General features: G+C 46.0%; 1 pseudogene; it reads left to right on the top strand.

Annotated features, from left to right (window-relative positions):
• Nucleotides 1-3,608: 3,608 nt before the first annotated feature.
• On the top strand, nucleotides 3,609-7,774 carry LOC123821842 (annotated as a pseudogene).
• Nucleotides 7,775-16,237: the final 8,463 nt, after the last annotated feature.

Raw genomic sequence — 16,237 nt, 5'->3', positions numbered from 1 at the left:
CCCTAATTTTTGTCCCATTTGTAATGCAGGACCAGCCAGAGAAAGCTCAATATGCTGTCCTAACCAGTCACACGGGACACCGTGATTCTAGTTAGCCGGTCTGCATCTTCCCCAGGATGACAGCCTCCTGCAGGGCACACCTGAAGTCTCCCCACTTTTCACTCTGAAGCTCCCAACTCCTCTGCCTGCCTTGCAGTGATGTTGCACCTTTGCTTTAGCAAGTTCTGAGTAAATAGCCATTGCCTTTCTCACTCAGTTGGCCTATTTCTCTGCCCCATCCCCTACCCCCAACAAAGATTTCCTGTCCAAGTGGATGTCTTTGGTGGTCTGTGCTAAAGCCTGAGAATGGTCTATACTTTGATGGGGTTTTCTCTCCTCATTTTCTATCACAGACCATTACATTCCTTTCTTCTGAACGTGGAGAACAACTGGTTTCTTTCTTAAGTCCCTGTGTTTGACATAGTGTCTAGCGTTTGTGGCTGAGCTCAGACCTGTTGCTCCTGTGACCCAGAGCAACACGGCAGCTTTGAGGGCACCAGTGCTTCAGGCACAGTGCTCTGTCAGCAGAGAGAGGTTATGTACATACTTTCAGGATTTATTCACTTAGGAAGTTGAACAGAAGACCATAGCCTAGTAGGAGATGGTCGGATAGCAGATGCCCAGCAAAGCTATCATCTAGAATCGAAGGGCAGATAAAGAGCTTCCCAGACAAGACAAAGCTAAAGGATTTCATCATCAAACCATTTTCATATAAGCCCTGGATGGTGTAGCTCAGTGGGTTTAGTGTGGGCCCGAAAACCAAAGGGTTGCCAGTTCAGTTCCCAGTCAGGGCACATGCCTGGGTTGCAGGCTTCGTCCTCAGTTGGGGGCACATGAGAGCAACCACACATTGATGTTTCTCTGCCTCTCTCCTTCCCTTCCCTTCTCTCTAAAAAGAAATAAATAAAATCTTTAAAAAAACATTATATGGAATGTTAAAGGCACTTATTTAAGAAAAAGATGATCAAAACTAGGAACAATAAAATGGCAATAAATACTTATCTGTCAACAATTGAATCTAAAAAACAAACAAAACAAACAAGAAGCAAAGACAGAATCATGGATACAGAGAACGTTTTGATGGTTGCCAAATAGTAGGGGGTGTGGGGGATGGGTGAAGAGGTGAGGAGATTAAGACGTACAAATAGGTAGTTACAGAATAGCCATGGGGATGTAAAGTACAGCATAGGAAATGGAGAAGCCAAAGAACTCACATGCATGACCCCTAGTCATGAACAATGGTGGGGGGATTGCCTGAGGGAGTGGGGGGTGCTGGGTGGAGGGGGGCAAAGCGGGAAAAATCAGGACAACTGTAATAGCATAACCAATGAAATATAATTGTTTATTGTTTATCTTAAAATAAAAATAAAATTATATATATTATAGTCTTCCTTTTATTGAATAGAATCATTCAAACCAATTGATAATTGAACCAATTTTTCTTAACCCCTTAAGAGCTTTTAGAGAAAAGGGAAAAAATGATGGTGGGACCAGTGTCTGCTGGGAGCTGCAGTTCTGGGAAATCTGTTCCGGGTCTCTCAAAACATGTCAGGTATCTGCAGTGAATGTAACACTTCATTTTTTAAATCATGGCATAGTGATGTTTCTTGACTCCGCTCATCTTTCTTCTTGGGGTTGTGAGTAATGGAGATACATCAGAAACCTGTTTTCCCTGGGTATCATGCACTCAGGAAAAGCCGATGGAGATGTTCAAGTGGCCTCTTTCTTCTTGAAAAATCTGCGCAGTTTGCCACGAGGCCTAGGGGCTTTATTATCCCAACTGGCTTCTCGGCCTATAAATCACAGCTGTAAGCAGCCAAAGGAAATGAGTTAACCAGATCCCTGAAAAACTGTAACCAGCGTTTCTCCAGTTATTAGCGGAACAACTGACTTTCATCTGCTCAGAGCACCTGCCACCCTGGCCTGAAGCCACGGTCCCCACAACCCCCCACCCAGAACCCACTTCCCTTGAATTGTAATTTCACCCTGGTACATGTTCCATGGCAGCAGCCCATGCCAAAGATTGCCATGCATTCCAGCATTTCCCTTCTGTACAGACCCAAGTTGTCTGGCAATGGCACTCGGGAGCTGTGGTGGGTATGCCCTGTGGCTTGTCTACTCTGCAGGCCCCCTTTCCTGGGAAATGTGCTCTGGCCTGGAGATTTATTACCTGGTCAGTGTCTCCTTGCCCCGCCTCTCTGGTCACAGCTTATTGGATGACAGGAAACTATCAGTAAGGTTTTGGTTCAGTTTCAAGTAGCAGAAACACCCCCACATAGTTGCTTTAAAAAATGGGCATGGTCCTGGCTGGGTGGCTGAGTTGGTTGGAGCACCACCCTGTACACCAAAAAGTTTCAGGTAAATCAGGGCATATAACTGGGTTGTGGGTTAGACCCCCAGTTGGGGTGCATATGGGAGGCAACCAGTTGATGTTTCTCTTTCAAACCAATAAACATATCCTTGGGTATGCACCTTAGGTTTTAAAAAAATGGGCATGTATTTTTCTCTCACATAAAAGACGTAGGCAGTCCAGGGCTGGTGTCAGGTCTTCATCAATGACCCGGGCTGTTCCTGCTCACATTCCGCTCTCTCAAAGATGTGGCTCTTGTGTGCATGGCTCCTAGATGGCAGTAGGAGCTCCAGCCATCACATCATCACATCCACTCCCAAAGAAACTTCCCAGAAGACTCATATAGCACATTTGCTTATATCTCATTGCATAAGATTTAGCCTCAGGACTACACTGAGGCTCAAGGGAAACTGGAAATGTAGTCTTTTGGCTTGTTGATAAGGCAAAGTTCAAGGTTTTAGCAGGTTCTGCCAAAAGTATCAAATTATAAATTGGGTTAAGTCAGGCAGAGTCTTAAGAATTTGCACGAAGGGATTCCATTTCCTAGTAATGGCAGGCTCTGGATACATGAGGGCTTGAGCTGATGGTCCCAGTTGTTCAGGTTTATACAGAGGAAGTCCGGCGGGAAAGAGGAGGCAGAGAGAAGCAGAGAATCACAGTCTGACCACCCCCTGAGGCTCTTTGATTTATTAGGTTTAAAATCTATATTTTTAAAAAGCTCCCCAGGTAATTCTGATGCAAAATATCAGGACCAGTGTGTCTGAATCCTGGATGTACATTAGAATTACAGAGGTGGGGGTGAGGGGAGAGATTTTTAAAAATGTCAATGTCTACTGTCCCCATCCAAGTGATTCAAATTCCTTTGGTCTGGGGGTGGGTCCAAGTATCAAGTTTTTGTTTTGTTTTGCTCTGCAGGTGACTCCCATGCACAGTCAGGGTCGAAGACCTCTGGTCCAGTCAAACAGGATTTTGTTGTAGGGGGTTAACGCATGTTTGAGTGGGAGCAAGGGTGAGGCAAGCCACGGGAGACCAGATGCATTGAAAGTGCTGTGGGTGGGTGAACAGCAGGGGGCAAGGGGCAGAGCGGGAAGGGCCGGCCCTGAGACAAGGCATCAACTCACCAGAAACCATTCTCATCAGAAGGTTTCCTGACACACGCCTGATGTTTTTATCTTTTATCTTGTTCCTCTCCTAGTAGGAGCCAAATCCCAGGCACAACATGCCTGGAAGCTGCAGAGACCAGAAAGCAGGGATGAGACAGGGCTTCAAGCAGCTCCCTTACCAGAGGGTGCGGCCTTACACTCCTGCACGGTCCCAGCAGAGCATTGCCAGTGAGGTGTGTGGACGTGGGTGGGGGTGTGGACATACTAGCTTTGCTCCTAAGAAAATTTTTTTGTTCTTATTCCTTCTAGCCGTTTAGATAACTCAACTGCCTGAGAATCCAGGCCACGAATGTACTCTTTCCAGTACACTCAAACTGTGAGATTTTATCAGGAGATAGATTTTGCAGTTTTAAGGAAAATCAATCAGCAAGCCCAAAAGAGAGTGTATTGAATAAGACTTACTAGTTTTTTCACATTTAAGATGGGATGATTTGTTCATTGATGTGGCACTGATAATTTACTCACCCAGTCACTCAACAAAAAAATTTTTTTAATAGCAGGCTTGATATTTTGGGGGTGCCAGTCTTTGGACATAAAGTGTTAACGCAGGCATGTCTTTGCCCACATGGAACTTATAATTTAGTGCAAAGCAAATCACAGCCCCTCTGGCCAAATGCCTCATTGTGTGAGTAAAGTTTTGTTGGAACTTTTGCCCACGTGTGGTCTCACTGCTCCCAGGCTGCAGTGGCGGAGCTGAGAAGCTGAGAGATGGTACGGCTCCGAAGCCTGAAATATTTCCTCTCGGGCCCTTCACAGAAGCAGTTTGCAGACCCCTTGTCCAGTGAACAGTTGAAATGTTCTCCCATCACAGGGATCCACTTGTTTTTTCAAATCCTCACCTGAGGGTATGCTAACTGATTTTAGGGAGAGAGGATGGGGGAGACAGAGAGAGAGAGAGGGAGAGAGAAACATTGATTGATGGCCCCAAGTACGTCCCGACTGGGGATGGGACCAACAACCTAAGTATGTGCCTTGACTGCAGATCGGACACACAACCTTTTGGTGTACGGGATGATGCTCCAACTAAATGAGCCACCTGGCCAGGGCAGAATCCACTTGTATTTAAGGTAGACAAGGGTTTTGGTGGAAAGGAGAGAATCTACTTAAATGTGCTCAAGGGAAATAAAAATTACAATAAAATATATCATGATGGAATTCAGGGACAGGAAATTAAATACAGGTATTGCTCTTATGGCATAAGGTTTTGCTGTACAAATTGGCCATAAGTCCATTCTATTAATTAAAGAACATAATCTGCATTACTAAGGGCACCTTTGGTTTAAATGAGATCTTGGCCAGGAACTAACAATATACCCAGGAGCTAGCTCCAGTATAAGAAAAACTGTTGCCTGAGCAACACAAGAGCTTTGCTTGGGTAGTTTGGACTTCGTTTACCCTAACAATGGGTAAATAATGATAAAGGAGATTATGATATATAAAATGTCTCCAGTTGGTAATAGGGGAAAAAAAAGACAAATGTTAAATTAAAAGCTAGAAGTCACTAAATGCTGCATTTGTTCCATGGTATTTAGATTTTACTTATAGCTATAAAAGTTATCCTTATTATTGAAATTACTATAGGAAAAATAACTTTTGGGGGAATCTGAAACTCTCCATTTCCTATTGCCTTTCTTTTTAAAATTACTTATTGATTTTAGAGAGAAAGGAGAAAGGGGGAGGGAAGGGGGGATGGGGAAGAGAGAGAGAGAAAGATTGATTTCTTGTTCTATTTATTTATGCATTTATGGGTTGCTCCTTTTATGTGCCCTGACTGGGGATTGAACCCACAACCTTGGCATATGGGGACAATGCTCTAACCAACTGAACTACCTGGCCAGGGCCCCCACTGCATTTCTTTCCTTGATGTAATAATTTTTATTAAAAATTTTTAAATTAATTTTTACAAAAACTTTTTTTTAAAAAGTGAGGTTTCTGAGGAATATGGAACTGACTGTCTGGTCAGATCTCATGAGGAGTGCAACTGGAATCTACACCATCAGCTCTCAGGCCTGTAAACCACCCCCAGCCTTACTTCCATTGTCCTACCTCAGCAGTGCATCAGCTCTCTGGCCCTGTGTTACAGTTTAGTTCGCAGGGGTTTTGATCACCTTTCCCATCCACAAGGTATCACGCTGGTCCACTACATTGATGACACTATGCTGATCGGACCTCGTGATCAAGAAGCAGGAATAAATCTACTCTAATAAATGTACTCTAGATTTATTAGTTAGACATTTAGATGTCAGAGGGTGGGATAAACCTGACAAAAATTCAGGGGACTTCTATCTTAGTGAAATTTTGGGGGGTCCAGCAGTGTGGGGCACAGCGAGATACTCCTTCTAGGTGAAGGAGGTGTTGCATGTGGCCCCTCTCACAGTGAAGAGGCACAGCATCTATGGGCCTCTTTGGGTTTGGAAGCGACACACTCTCCATTTGGGTGTGTTACCCCAGCCCGTTTACTGAGTGACCTGAACGCTGCTAGTTCTGAGTGGGTTCCAGAACAAGAGAAGGTTCTACAACGGGCCCAGGCTGCTGTGCAAGCTGCTCTGCCCCTTGGGCCGTACGACCCAGCGGATCCACTGGTACTTGAAGTGGCCGTGGCAGACAGGGAGGCTGTCTGGAGCCTTTGCCAGGCCCCTGTTGGTGAATCCAGCACAGGCCCTTAGGATTTTGGAGCAAAGCCCTGCCGCCATCTGCAGATAACTACTTTCCTCTTGAGAGGCAGCTCTTGGTTTGCTACTGGACCTCAGCAGAGAATGAAGACTTGACCATGGGCTACCAAGTCACCATGTGGCCTGAGCTGCTCGGCGTGACCTGGGTGTTATCCGACCCACCGAGCCGTGCTATTGAGTGCACACAGCAGCATTCCATCATGAGATGGAAGTGGAATATAAGTGATCGGGTCCAAGCAGGTCCTGCAGGCACAAGTAAGTTACGTGAAGAATGGCCTGAATGCTATGCTGCCTTCTTGCCCCCAGCCCTCACCTGTGGCCTCATGGGCACTCCCAATGATTAGCGGAAGAGAAGACCTAGGTCTGCTTTACACATGGTTCTGCACGATACGCAGGCACCAGCTGAAGGTGGGCAGGCACAGCACTGGAGCCCCTTCCTGGGACTTCCCTGAAGGACAGTGGTGAAGGAAAATCTCCCAGTGGGCAGAACTTCAAGCAATGAACCTGCTTGGAAGGAGAAATGGCCCAATGTGGGACTAGATACTGATTCATGGGTGATGGCTAATGGTTGGGCTGGATGTCCAGAGACTTGCAAGGAACACGACTGGAAACTGGTGACAAGGAACTCTGGGGAAGAGGCATGTGGGTTGAATTCTCTGAATGGGCACAGAATGAGAAGACACTTATTGCCATGGGAATGCTTACCCAAGGATGACCTCAGCAGAGGAGGACTTTAATAACTGAGTTGACGGGATGACCCAGTCTGTGGATACAATCTGTCTCTTTCCTCAGCCACCTCAGTCATCGCCCAATGGGCTCATGAACAAAGTGGCTTTGGTGGCAGGGATGGAGGTTGTGCACAGGCTCAGCAACGTGGACTTGTACTCACCAAGGCCAAGCCGACTGTGGCCGCTGTGGAAAGCCCAGTTTGCCAGTGGCAGAGACCAACACTGAGTCCCTGGTGGCACCACTGCCTGCGGTGATCAGCCAGCCACCTGGTGGCAGGCTGATTACATGGGACCACTTCTACCATGAAAGGGGCACTTTTTGTTTTTCTTGGGATAGACACTCATTCTGAGTATGGATTTGCCTGCTCTGCACCCAATACTTCTGCCAAAACGACCATCTGTGGACTTACAGAACACTTTATCCACCATCACAGTATTCCATGCAGCGTTGCTGCTGATCAAGGAACTCACTTTACAGCAAAAGAAATGTGACAACGGGCCTGTGCTCAGGGAACTCACTGTTCTCACCATGTTGTTCACCATCCTGAGGCAGCTGGTGTGATAGAATGGTGGAACAGCCTTTTGAAAACTCAGGTGTAGCCCCAGCTAGGTACCTTGCAGAGCTGGGGCAAGGTTCTCCAGAAGGCTGTCTGTGCTCTGAGTCAGTATCCAGTGCCTGGTGCTATCTCTCTGCCAGCCGGAGCTCATGGGTCCAGGAAGCAAGGGGTAAAAATGGGAGTGGCACCACTCACTATTGCACCTAGTGACCTACCAGCAAAATTTTGCACACTGCTCCCACAGCCAAACGCTTCACTGGCCTAGAAGTCTTAGTTCCAGAAGGAGGAATGCTTCTACGAAGAGACGCAACAATGGTTCCTTTGAACTGGAAGTAAAGACTATCACCAGCCACGTTGGGCTCCTCATACTTCTGAATCAATAGGCAATGAAGGGAGTTAGCGTGCTGGCTGGGGTGACTGATATCTGACTACCAAGGGGAGATTGGACTACTGCTCCACAAGGAGGTAAGGAAGAGTATGTCTGGAAAACAGAAGGTCCCTTAGGGTGTCTCCTAGTATTACCCATGCCTTGTGATTAAGGCCAATGGAAAACTACAAGCTGAACTACAAAACTACTAATGGTCCAGACCCTTCAGGAATGGAGGTTTATGTCACCCGCCAGGTAAGAACTGGGACTAGCTGCAGGGCTTACTGAAGAGAACACAGCTGAGGTAGTAGAAGAAGGTAGTTACTACTGTCAGTTTTGACCTTGTGACCAGTTATAGGAACAAAGACTGTATTCCTCCTTATTTTGTTATGAATGCATTTAATGTACATATGTACACATATGAGTGTATATGTGTGTATATACTGTACGTATGCTGCTCTTTGCTGCACGGTAATTAATATTTATGGCTATAATTTTGGGTCATTGAGAAAAAGTAAATTGCATTTAGCTTTTTTAAAACAGAGACTAGGAAAACTGGAAAACACACAAAAAATGTTTCATGGAATAGTTATAATAAAGGTATTTTACTTCCAGATTGGTCTTCAGTTTTACTGGAACTTCCCTCATTAGGAATACAAGAGTAGGTTCTGTGAATTGCTCAGCACATTTCTCTTTACAATGTGCCTTTCTGCATGTGCTGCAGAGTCTTGAAAAGTAAAAACTCTATTTCCTATACTCTCTTTCAGCTAGGGTTCCACTTGTGGCTTAGGCTCCTTTGGACTGATGCATCTGCATGAAGCGTGGGCCTGGAACGGAGCAAAGTGTGGAAAGAGGCGGGGCCAGAAACCCCCACACCGCTGGAGTGGGTGGCGGCAACACCTTGTGGCTCCGCAGCTGCTGCAGTTGACAGTAGGGGCAGCTGCTTCCCCAACACACGCTCAGTCAGCACCTACCTCTTCCTCTACTTTTCCCTGATTAGGCAGCCACAAATACTGGGAAATAAGTACTTTTCGGCTTACATTAACGTAAACGTAGCATCTGTTATCTGCAACTGAATGCTATATACCCACCACACCAGGTGCCGGAGGAGCATCGGGGGATGCCCTCTGCTGCCTGGGTTCCCTGCCTTCAAATTTCAGCTGAAATTCCACTCTTAGGATTTCCTTTCTTTAACCCAAGTCCTTTTATTTTTCATTATCCAAACTGTTCCTATGCACATCACACCTCTGTTATTATATACAGGTTTTTAAACTTTTTATATATATATAAATTTATTGTTGTTCAGTTACAGTTGTCCCACCTTTTTCCCCCTGCTCACCCCAACCCCATCCTCCCTACTCCCACAGTCAATCTCCCCCTTTGTCTGTGCCCATGGTTTCTCTATTCATGTTCCATTGCTTGTCCCTTTCTCTTCTTTCCCATTATCACCCTTCCTTCTCCCCTCTGGTCACTGTCAGTTTGTTCTTTATTTCTAGGTCTCTGGTTCTATTTTGCTCATTTGTTTGTTTTTGTTGATTATGTTCCTCTTACGGGTGAGATCACATGGTATTTGTCTTTTACCACCTGGCTTATTTCGCTTAGCATAATGCTCTCCAGTTCCATCCATGCTGTTGTGAAGGGTAGGAGCTCCTTCTTTGTTTCTGCTGCATAGTATTCAATCATGTAAATGTACCATAGTTTTTTGATCCACTCACTTACTGATGGGCTCTTAAGCTATTTCCAGCACTTGGTTACTGCAGATAACACTTCTATGAACACTAGGGTGTATAGGTTCTTTTGAATTAGTGTTTTAGGGTTCTTAGGGTAATAATTCCAGCAGTGGAATTGCCAGGTCAAAAGGCAGTTCCATTTTTTACTTTTTTGAGGAAATTCCATCCTGTTTTCCTCAGTGGCTACACCAGTCTGCATTCCACCAACAGTGTACTAGGGTTCCTTTTTCTCCACAACCTCGCCAGTATTTGTTGTTTGTTGCTTTGTTTATGATGGCCATTCTGACTGGTGTCTCATTGTGGTTTTAATTTGCATCTCTCTGATGGCTAGTGATGCTGAGCATTTTTTCATATGTCTCTGGGCCTTCTGTCTGTCCTCCTTGGAGAAGTGTCTGTTCAGGTCCTTTGCCTATTTTTTAATTGGATTGTTTGTCTTCCTGGTGTGGCATGGTGTGAGTTCTTTATATATTTTGGAGATCAAATCCTTGTCTGAGGTATCATTGGCAAATATGTTTTCCCATACGGTTGGTTCCCTTTCCATTTTGTTGGTGTTTTCTTTAGCCTTGCAGAAGCTTCTTAGTTTGATGTATATACAGATTTAAAAAAAAAAACAGTAATGAAATTTCCCTTCTGCTATGTTCACTGGGCATAGGTTGTGGGAAGAGAAGGTATGTCAGAGTCCGAAAAGGAGAGGCATATGAAGTGAAAATATTTAGGAAGGCGTATCTGCTTCAGCAGATACTAGTGACTTACAACTTAATGTGAATGTGTATCAGGTCTTAGATGAAAGTTGATTCTGATAATGTAGCACTGGGGATGGGCAGGGTGGTGGAGTAAAAGGTGGGAATGTTTGGGAAACACACAAATGTTTTGTCTTTGTTGGAGGTGGAAGTGTTTGTTGCTGAGGTTTGATGTGCAGAGCACGGAGGTATTAAGACACAGTTTTTCTGAGGGTGGGCCATGCTTTTCCCATTACGGCTTAAGTGAAAGAACAGAGTATGGTGATATGTACTGATTGTAAACAGTAGGCAGTGCATTTGCTAGTTCTTGCACTTAGAAGGAGACAAAGGAAAATGTGTTTTGAAGATAGAAAGGGCGGGGATGATGGGAATATTTCTCTCCTAAACAAGGCATGGCTGCTGGAATTTCTCTTCTGACTAATCCAGGAAGGGTTTGGATAGGCGGTGCAGTTCTTTTTTCTTTTTGTCACTCATGTATGAAATACTTTGGGGCTTCAAGTAAAATGATTTTAAAGAGCTATTCAGGGGCGAGGGAACTGACTGCTTGGTCAGCAGAACCCTGGGCTTTTAACGGGAGAAGGCTGTGAGATGGGGGCATTCTCACCATTCTGGAGTTCCAGTGCACGTGTTTATCCACAAAGCTTTTCTGCAGGCTTTCCTAGGAGAATTTGAAGCATTTCACAACTGTCTAATTATAGTCTTTCCACCGTCCTTGTAAGGTAGGTAAGAAGGAATGTTCTTACACTTTTTTTTAACAGATCATAAAATTTCGTGACAAGTAGTTTCCAAAAAAACCACGTGGGGCCAAAGCGTGAAGCCAGTCGGCGCAGTCTGCCTACTCAGAGCAGAGCTGCTGCTCCTAGTGCTGGAGCGCTGTCTGTGGTCGGAGCTCTTCCCTCTCTCCCTGATCTTCCAGCCATTGACAGCCCTCAGTGCAGTAACGCAGGGCTTAGCATTGCCCTACACGGAGTCAAAGAGCGTTAATTATGAAGGCTTTCCTGTGGATCTGAGTGTAGATTGTGCAAAGAATATGCTTTTTTTTTTTTTGGTAGGTACTTAGGTTTCAGGGTTGCAGAAAATTTCTCTGATACACAAAGCTGTTGAACCTTAGGAGCTGTCTTTTTTTCATAAATTCAAAAAGCCTTTTTCTGGATCATGAAATACTAATGAAAGGAAGACTTTTTAAAAAAGACATTGCTAATCATTATATTCCTACCCTCTATTGTCTGAGAAGAGAAATAATTCTATTGACCTGCCCAGCCAGCTAAGTTTCCCCTTTCAGTAACAAAGACTTAATTTCTAACAATGGCAGATAAATAATAGATGAATAGCCAATTTATCCTGAGATGTTAAAGCCCGAAAAATAATGGAACTTCTCCCCTTTGTTTCACATGGGATTTGAAGCGTGCTGCAGAGAAAGAGCTGTGTTTTGTTGCAGCACGGCGGTCCACGCAGAGGTGAAGACCTCTGTGTTAGAGAGGGTTCCTCTGATTGTGACAGGCTGTGGATTTAGTTTTGATTTTTATTTCTTATCCACAAGACAGTTATTTAGCTTAATTGTTTTTTTAAAGGACCCTTTGTGAAATTGACAGGCAGAATGAAGAATTTTGTCCTATGTGGTCTCCAGTGCTCATCATTTCCCCCCATGCTGAAACTGAATCTGAACACGACTGTGTGCTTTGCAAACTGTTTTCATTATTGTCTTCCAAACTCAGGAGGCCTCTAACCTAATACACTATACAAAAGGAAGACTCCCTTAAAATTTCACTAGTGGAGCTTTTAAAGGTTTCAAGACACATCAGATGCACCGAAGCGGCGCTGCGAGGCTATTCTCAGTGCCTTCTGTGAGGCCGCAGCAAACGTGAGGGGGTTTATCCTGAAACAATGGTGCTGTGTACACCCCTATCTAATTTTGGGTGAAGAAAATGCGTAGATGGGCAATGACCACTTTATTTTGTTGGACCTCTGTGTTCAAACCTTATAAAATCGAGTCCATCTCCGGGAGAATGTTCAACAGTAAAGAAAAAGATCTGTGTCAGTCCTGAGTGGTGAGGAGGAGAGAAAGACCTGGAAAAGAATCCTCTTTTTGCCTTCAGAATTTTACATTCAGAAGATGTAGAATCAAGCTTTTCCAACGTGAATATAGCTGATGTTTTGTGTTTTACTGTTTGCTACTGTTTTTACTCTGAAGTACGTGAGGTGGGGGTGGGGCAGTGACATAATCTGCACTCTCCAGGTCTGTGAAGGTCTGGAGCAGGCTCAACCTGGAATCCATACCAGTGCTTTCTGCTCAAAAAAACCATCAATGACTGCCCATTAGCCATTAAATACAATCCAAACTGCTCAGCTTGCTCTTTTCAAACCTGCCCAGATCTTCTCACCTCTGGGGCAGGGTGCTATTGCTCCTTCGAGGCGGGAGGAATACACGAGCAAAGGTCCAGAGGCAGGAGAGTGCAGCGGTGTTTGGGGTATCGCCAGTGGAGAGGCCGGCTGGCATGTAGGGCACCTGAAGGCTGGGTCTCTGTATGCCAAGTCCAGTATCGCAGGGTTCTTGAAATCCGCAGTTGCACACATTTCCCCCAAGCTCCTCTCCCTGCCAGAAGCTGGTTACCACATGGGAGCCAAAAATAAATGCGTCACCACCCATGTCCCCCCATCCCTGTATCTGCTGTGGGACTGAGGCTGGTAAACAACCGCTCAGAGGCAGTTACATGCTGCGGTTCCTGATCGGCGGAAGTTCTGTCAATAATGGGGATTTGTTTCCTGATTTTTACATACAATTTCCCCACACTAAAGGCTGAATTAAAAACCCACAAAGACATTACAATAAGAACTGCAGCTATTAAAAGCCTGTTCCAGTGATCTCATACTTTTCAGTCAAAGCACCTAATGGCAGCTACACAATATTAGCCAGACACCAAAACTGGGCTCCGCTCTTCTGCCGTCTGGCCTACAGCTGCCTTCCTCCCGGCCGCCCTTTGTGACAGGGAGCCGTTTCTCCTGCCTCTCTCCCAGCAACGGCCGCATTCCTTCAAGACAGGGTTCCTCTCCCTCTCTGAGCAACCCCCTAAGCTACTGAGGAAGGGGGTGAGGAGGGAGAGCTCCTGGCCTCTATCCCCTCTGGGAGGAGTCTGCTCTCTGGAAATTCTCCTTCTGCAGAATGAACATTCCCGGAGGTGTTAGGGATGAGTGCTCTGCATTTGGGTATGTGTCTTACATGCAGGGTGCAAATTCATAGTCCAGTGATCAGGCTGTGGCTGTTATTCTGAGGGGCGGGTTCCAGGGAATCACAGGTGCTGGAGCCAGCGCAGTGTGCAGAGCCTGCTTTAGAGACAAAGTGTAAAAGTGAGCGGAGCAAACAGGCTGAGAAAGGTAACTGGGAGGAAAGTGGTGTGGCTGCACGGCACCCAAACCATAGAAATCAGAATGGCAGGGGAGAAGGGCACGGTTCAGAGTACTGCCAATCGATCGAAGGGACAAGGAAAAGACCCTCTGGCTAAGTCGGATCAGTGTGCTTCCCGTAGTAACAGTGGAAACCGTAGTGAGAGAGGCCCTGGCGTGCAGTGATTCTAAAAGACAGACTGTGGGCTCAGCAGCAACACCAAAGTGGAGCCATGGTTTTCATTTCCCCTCTTATGTCAGTGGAGTGAAGACCCACTCAGCCCAAGCCCCAACAGACGATTCAGCCTGAGGGTAAGAGGAATCGAAACCAGGGCGAAATTAAAACAAACGTCTTTTCTCTTGTGCATACCAGTAACCACACATCACATGTGACAGCACTTGCTCTGGGCCAGAAGAACGACACCAACACCCACACTGCGTCTTCGAATACATTACCTCTTTCAATGACCACAAAAGCCCTATGAGAAAGTTGTTGTTACTGTCTCTAGTTTATACAGGAGGAAACTGAGGCACAGAGAGGTTGGTGAAGGCCACACGGCCAGTGAGCAGCTGAATGGAGAGAAGCCAAGCTGAGACTCTGGTCTTCTGTTTCGGCTGACCTTTCGCCTTAGTTTCCTTAGTCTGCTTTCCCGAGTCTACGTCTCCCAGACTTCTCGGGGGTCCCACAGTGAGTGGAAGGGCACTGTCTCCCAGAGAGGCTGTGTAGGGTAAGTGGAGGCAGTCTGGCTTCTTTGCCCAGGTATCTGGGTAACTAGGGGAGCAGTGTTCCCACAGCCTTGGGGGGGAACTAGTGCTCTCTTAGCCTTGAGACTGGGTCCAATAAACCGTTCCTATAACATGAAGTGGGCTCGCATGCACAGAGCTATGTTCTGTTATGTTATGTAATGTTCTGGCAGTTTTCTGGCTTTGTTCCACTCTAGTACTTAAACAGGTAGGGACTCCCTGTTGGGGTGATGGTGGTGGGAGACACATGCAAGGGCCACGCTGGGTGCCACACTGGGGAGCAAGGTCCACGACATGAGACATGCAGAGAGACACATAGCTTGCAGCGTGCAGAGCTCACCCACCCGTGAATAAAGGCAGGCCAGACATCCCAATGGCTCTGTGAATGTTTTTCCGTCTGAACGAATACCATGGACCTAATTGGCCCTGAAGGGTGTCAACACAGGATGTTGCAGATTTCAAGGTGTGGCTGTTACCAAACAGCAGGTGGGGTCCTGCTGCCTGCCACCACCCTCCAGGCAAAATTCCAAAGGCAGAGGTTTGGTGATAAAGGAAAGGAGTCTTTATTCAAAAGCTATGTAATTTTGGAATAGCAGCTCTTCTCACTCATTAGCCACTTAAGCCTATCAGTTAAGGCTAAAACCTTTAACTCTTTAGTTATAGCTTTAATCACTTAAGCCTATCAATTGAGACTAAACTTTTAGTTTACAAACTAAAACAACATAAAATACAAAAGGTATACAACTTTGGAAGAATGGTAGGCTTCTGCCTCAGAGCCTGTTCCCTCTAAAACACCCAAAGAATAACCCTGCCACCCCCTGCCAGGCCAGCCCCATCACAGGCTGTGCCCAGAGTTCCTTTCGACCATCCAAAATAACATCCGCAGGCAGCTGCAGCACAACCATCCAGGCGTCTGCAAGGAAGAGAGCTGAGAGTCAGTCTCTGCCCTCCTTTTATGTCAGATCTTCTTGCCCATAATTCCATGCTCTCTGGAGGCAAACGCTGTCCTAGACTGTTAAGCGTTTAATTGGGCAACCTCCTCCTACAGCTCCTCCTTAGTCCTCCCCAGTGATCTGATCAGATCTCTGTGTAGCACTATGGCCGTACTTAGAGTAAGCCTGGGACAACTCTGGCTGCACAATATACTGTGGATGACCCCAGCTCCCTTCTACTTCATTCAAGAGCTCTGGAAAGTCCCAGAGCAAACAGGGGAGGGAGGGAGGGAGCAAGGAAGGTAGGAAGGGAAGAAGGAAGAGGGGGAGAGAGGAAGGAGTCTCTTCTCTTTGAAGTCCCTTCGCCTTTCCATCAGTAGTCACGAGGGAGAAAAGAATGGGCGTCAAGGGGGCTCCTGAACTTTTGAATATGGGAACCCCTTGTTCATGCCTAAAACTTTGTTAGCAACTACATTTAGAGGATTGAGAGAGAACATGTGCAGCCATCCATGGATGGACACACAAACACCCTGTAATAACCGCTTCCTGCATTCCCCGCCCCACAGCCATCACCGTGGCTGGGGCACCTCTGTGCCAAGGCTTCTACACGTTGGAACTTACTCAGATAAAGATCTTGGGGACTCACCTCTGACTTAATCTCTGGAGGTGGGGCTTCTGAACCTACATTTACATAACTCCCCAGGTGGTTCCCATGCACACTTAAGCTTGAGAGCCCCTGGTTATGATCTGAAAATAATGTGGTTATTATGCTTTCCCTAGGGTTGGAGCAGTGATGCGATGAGAAAGTAAAATGGCTTTTGACCTCAGGATTTT

Source organism: Phyllostomus hastatus, unplaced genomic scaffold (genome assembly GCF_019186645.2).
Source record: "Phyllostomus hastatus isolate PE091 unplaced genomic scaffold, TTU_PhHast_1.1 phas_contig_40, whole genome shotgun sequence".
Lineage (NCBI taxonomy): Eukaryota > Metazoa > Chordata > Mammalia > Chiroptera > Phyllostomidae > Phyllostomus > Phyllostomus hastatus.
This window is presented reverse-complemented; position numbering and strand designations above follow the sequence as displayed.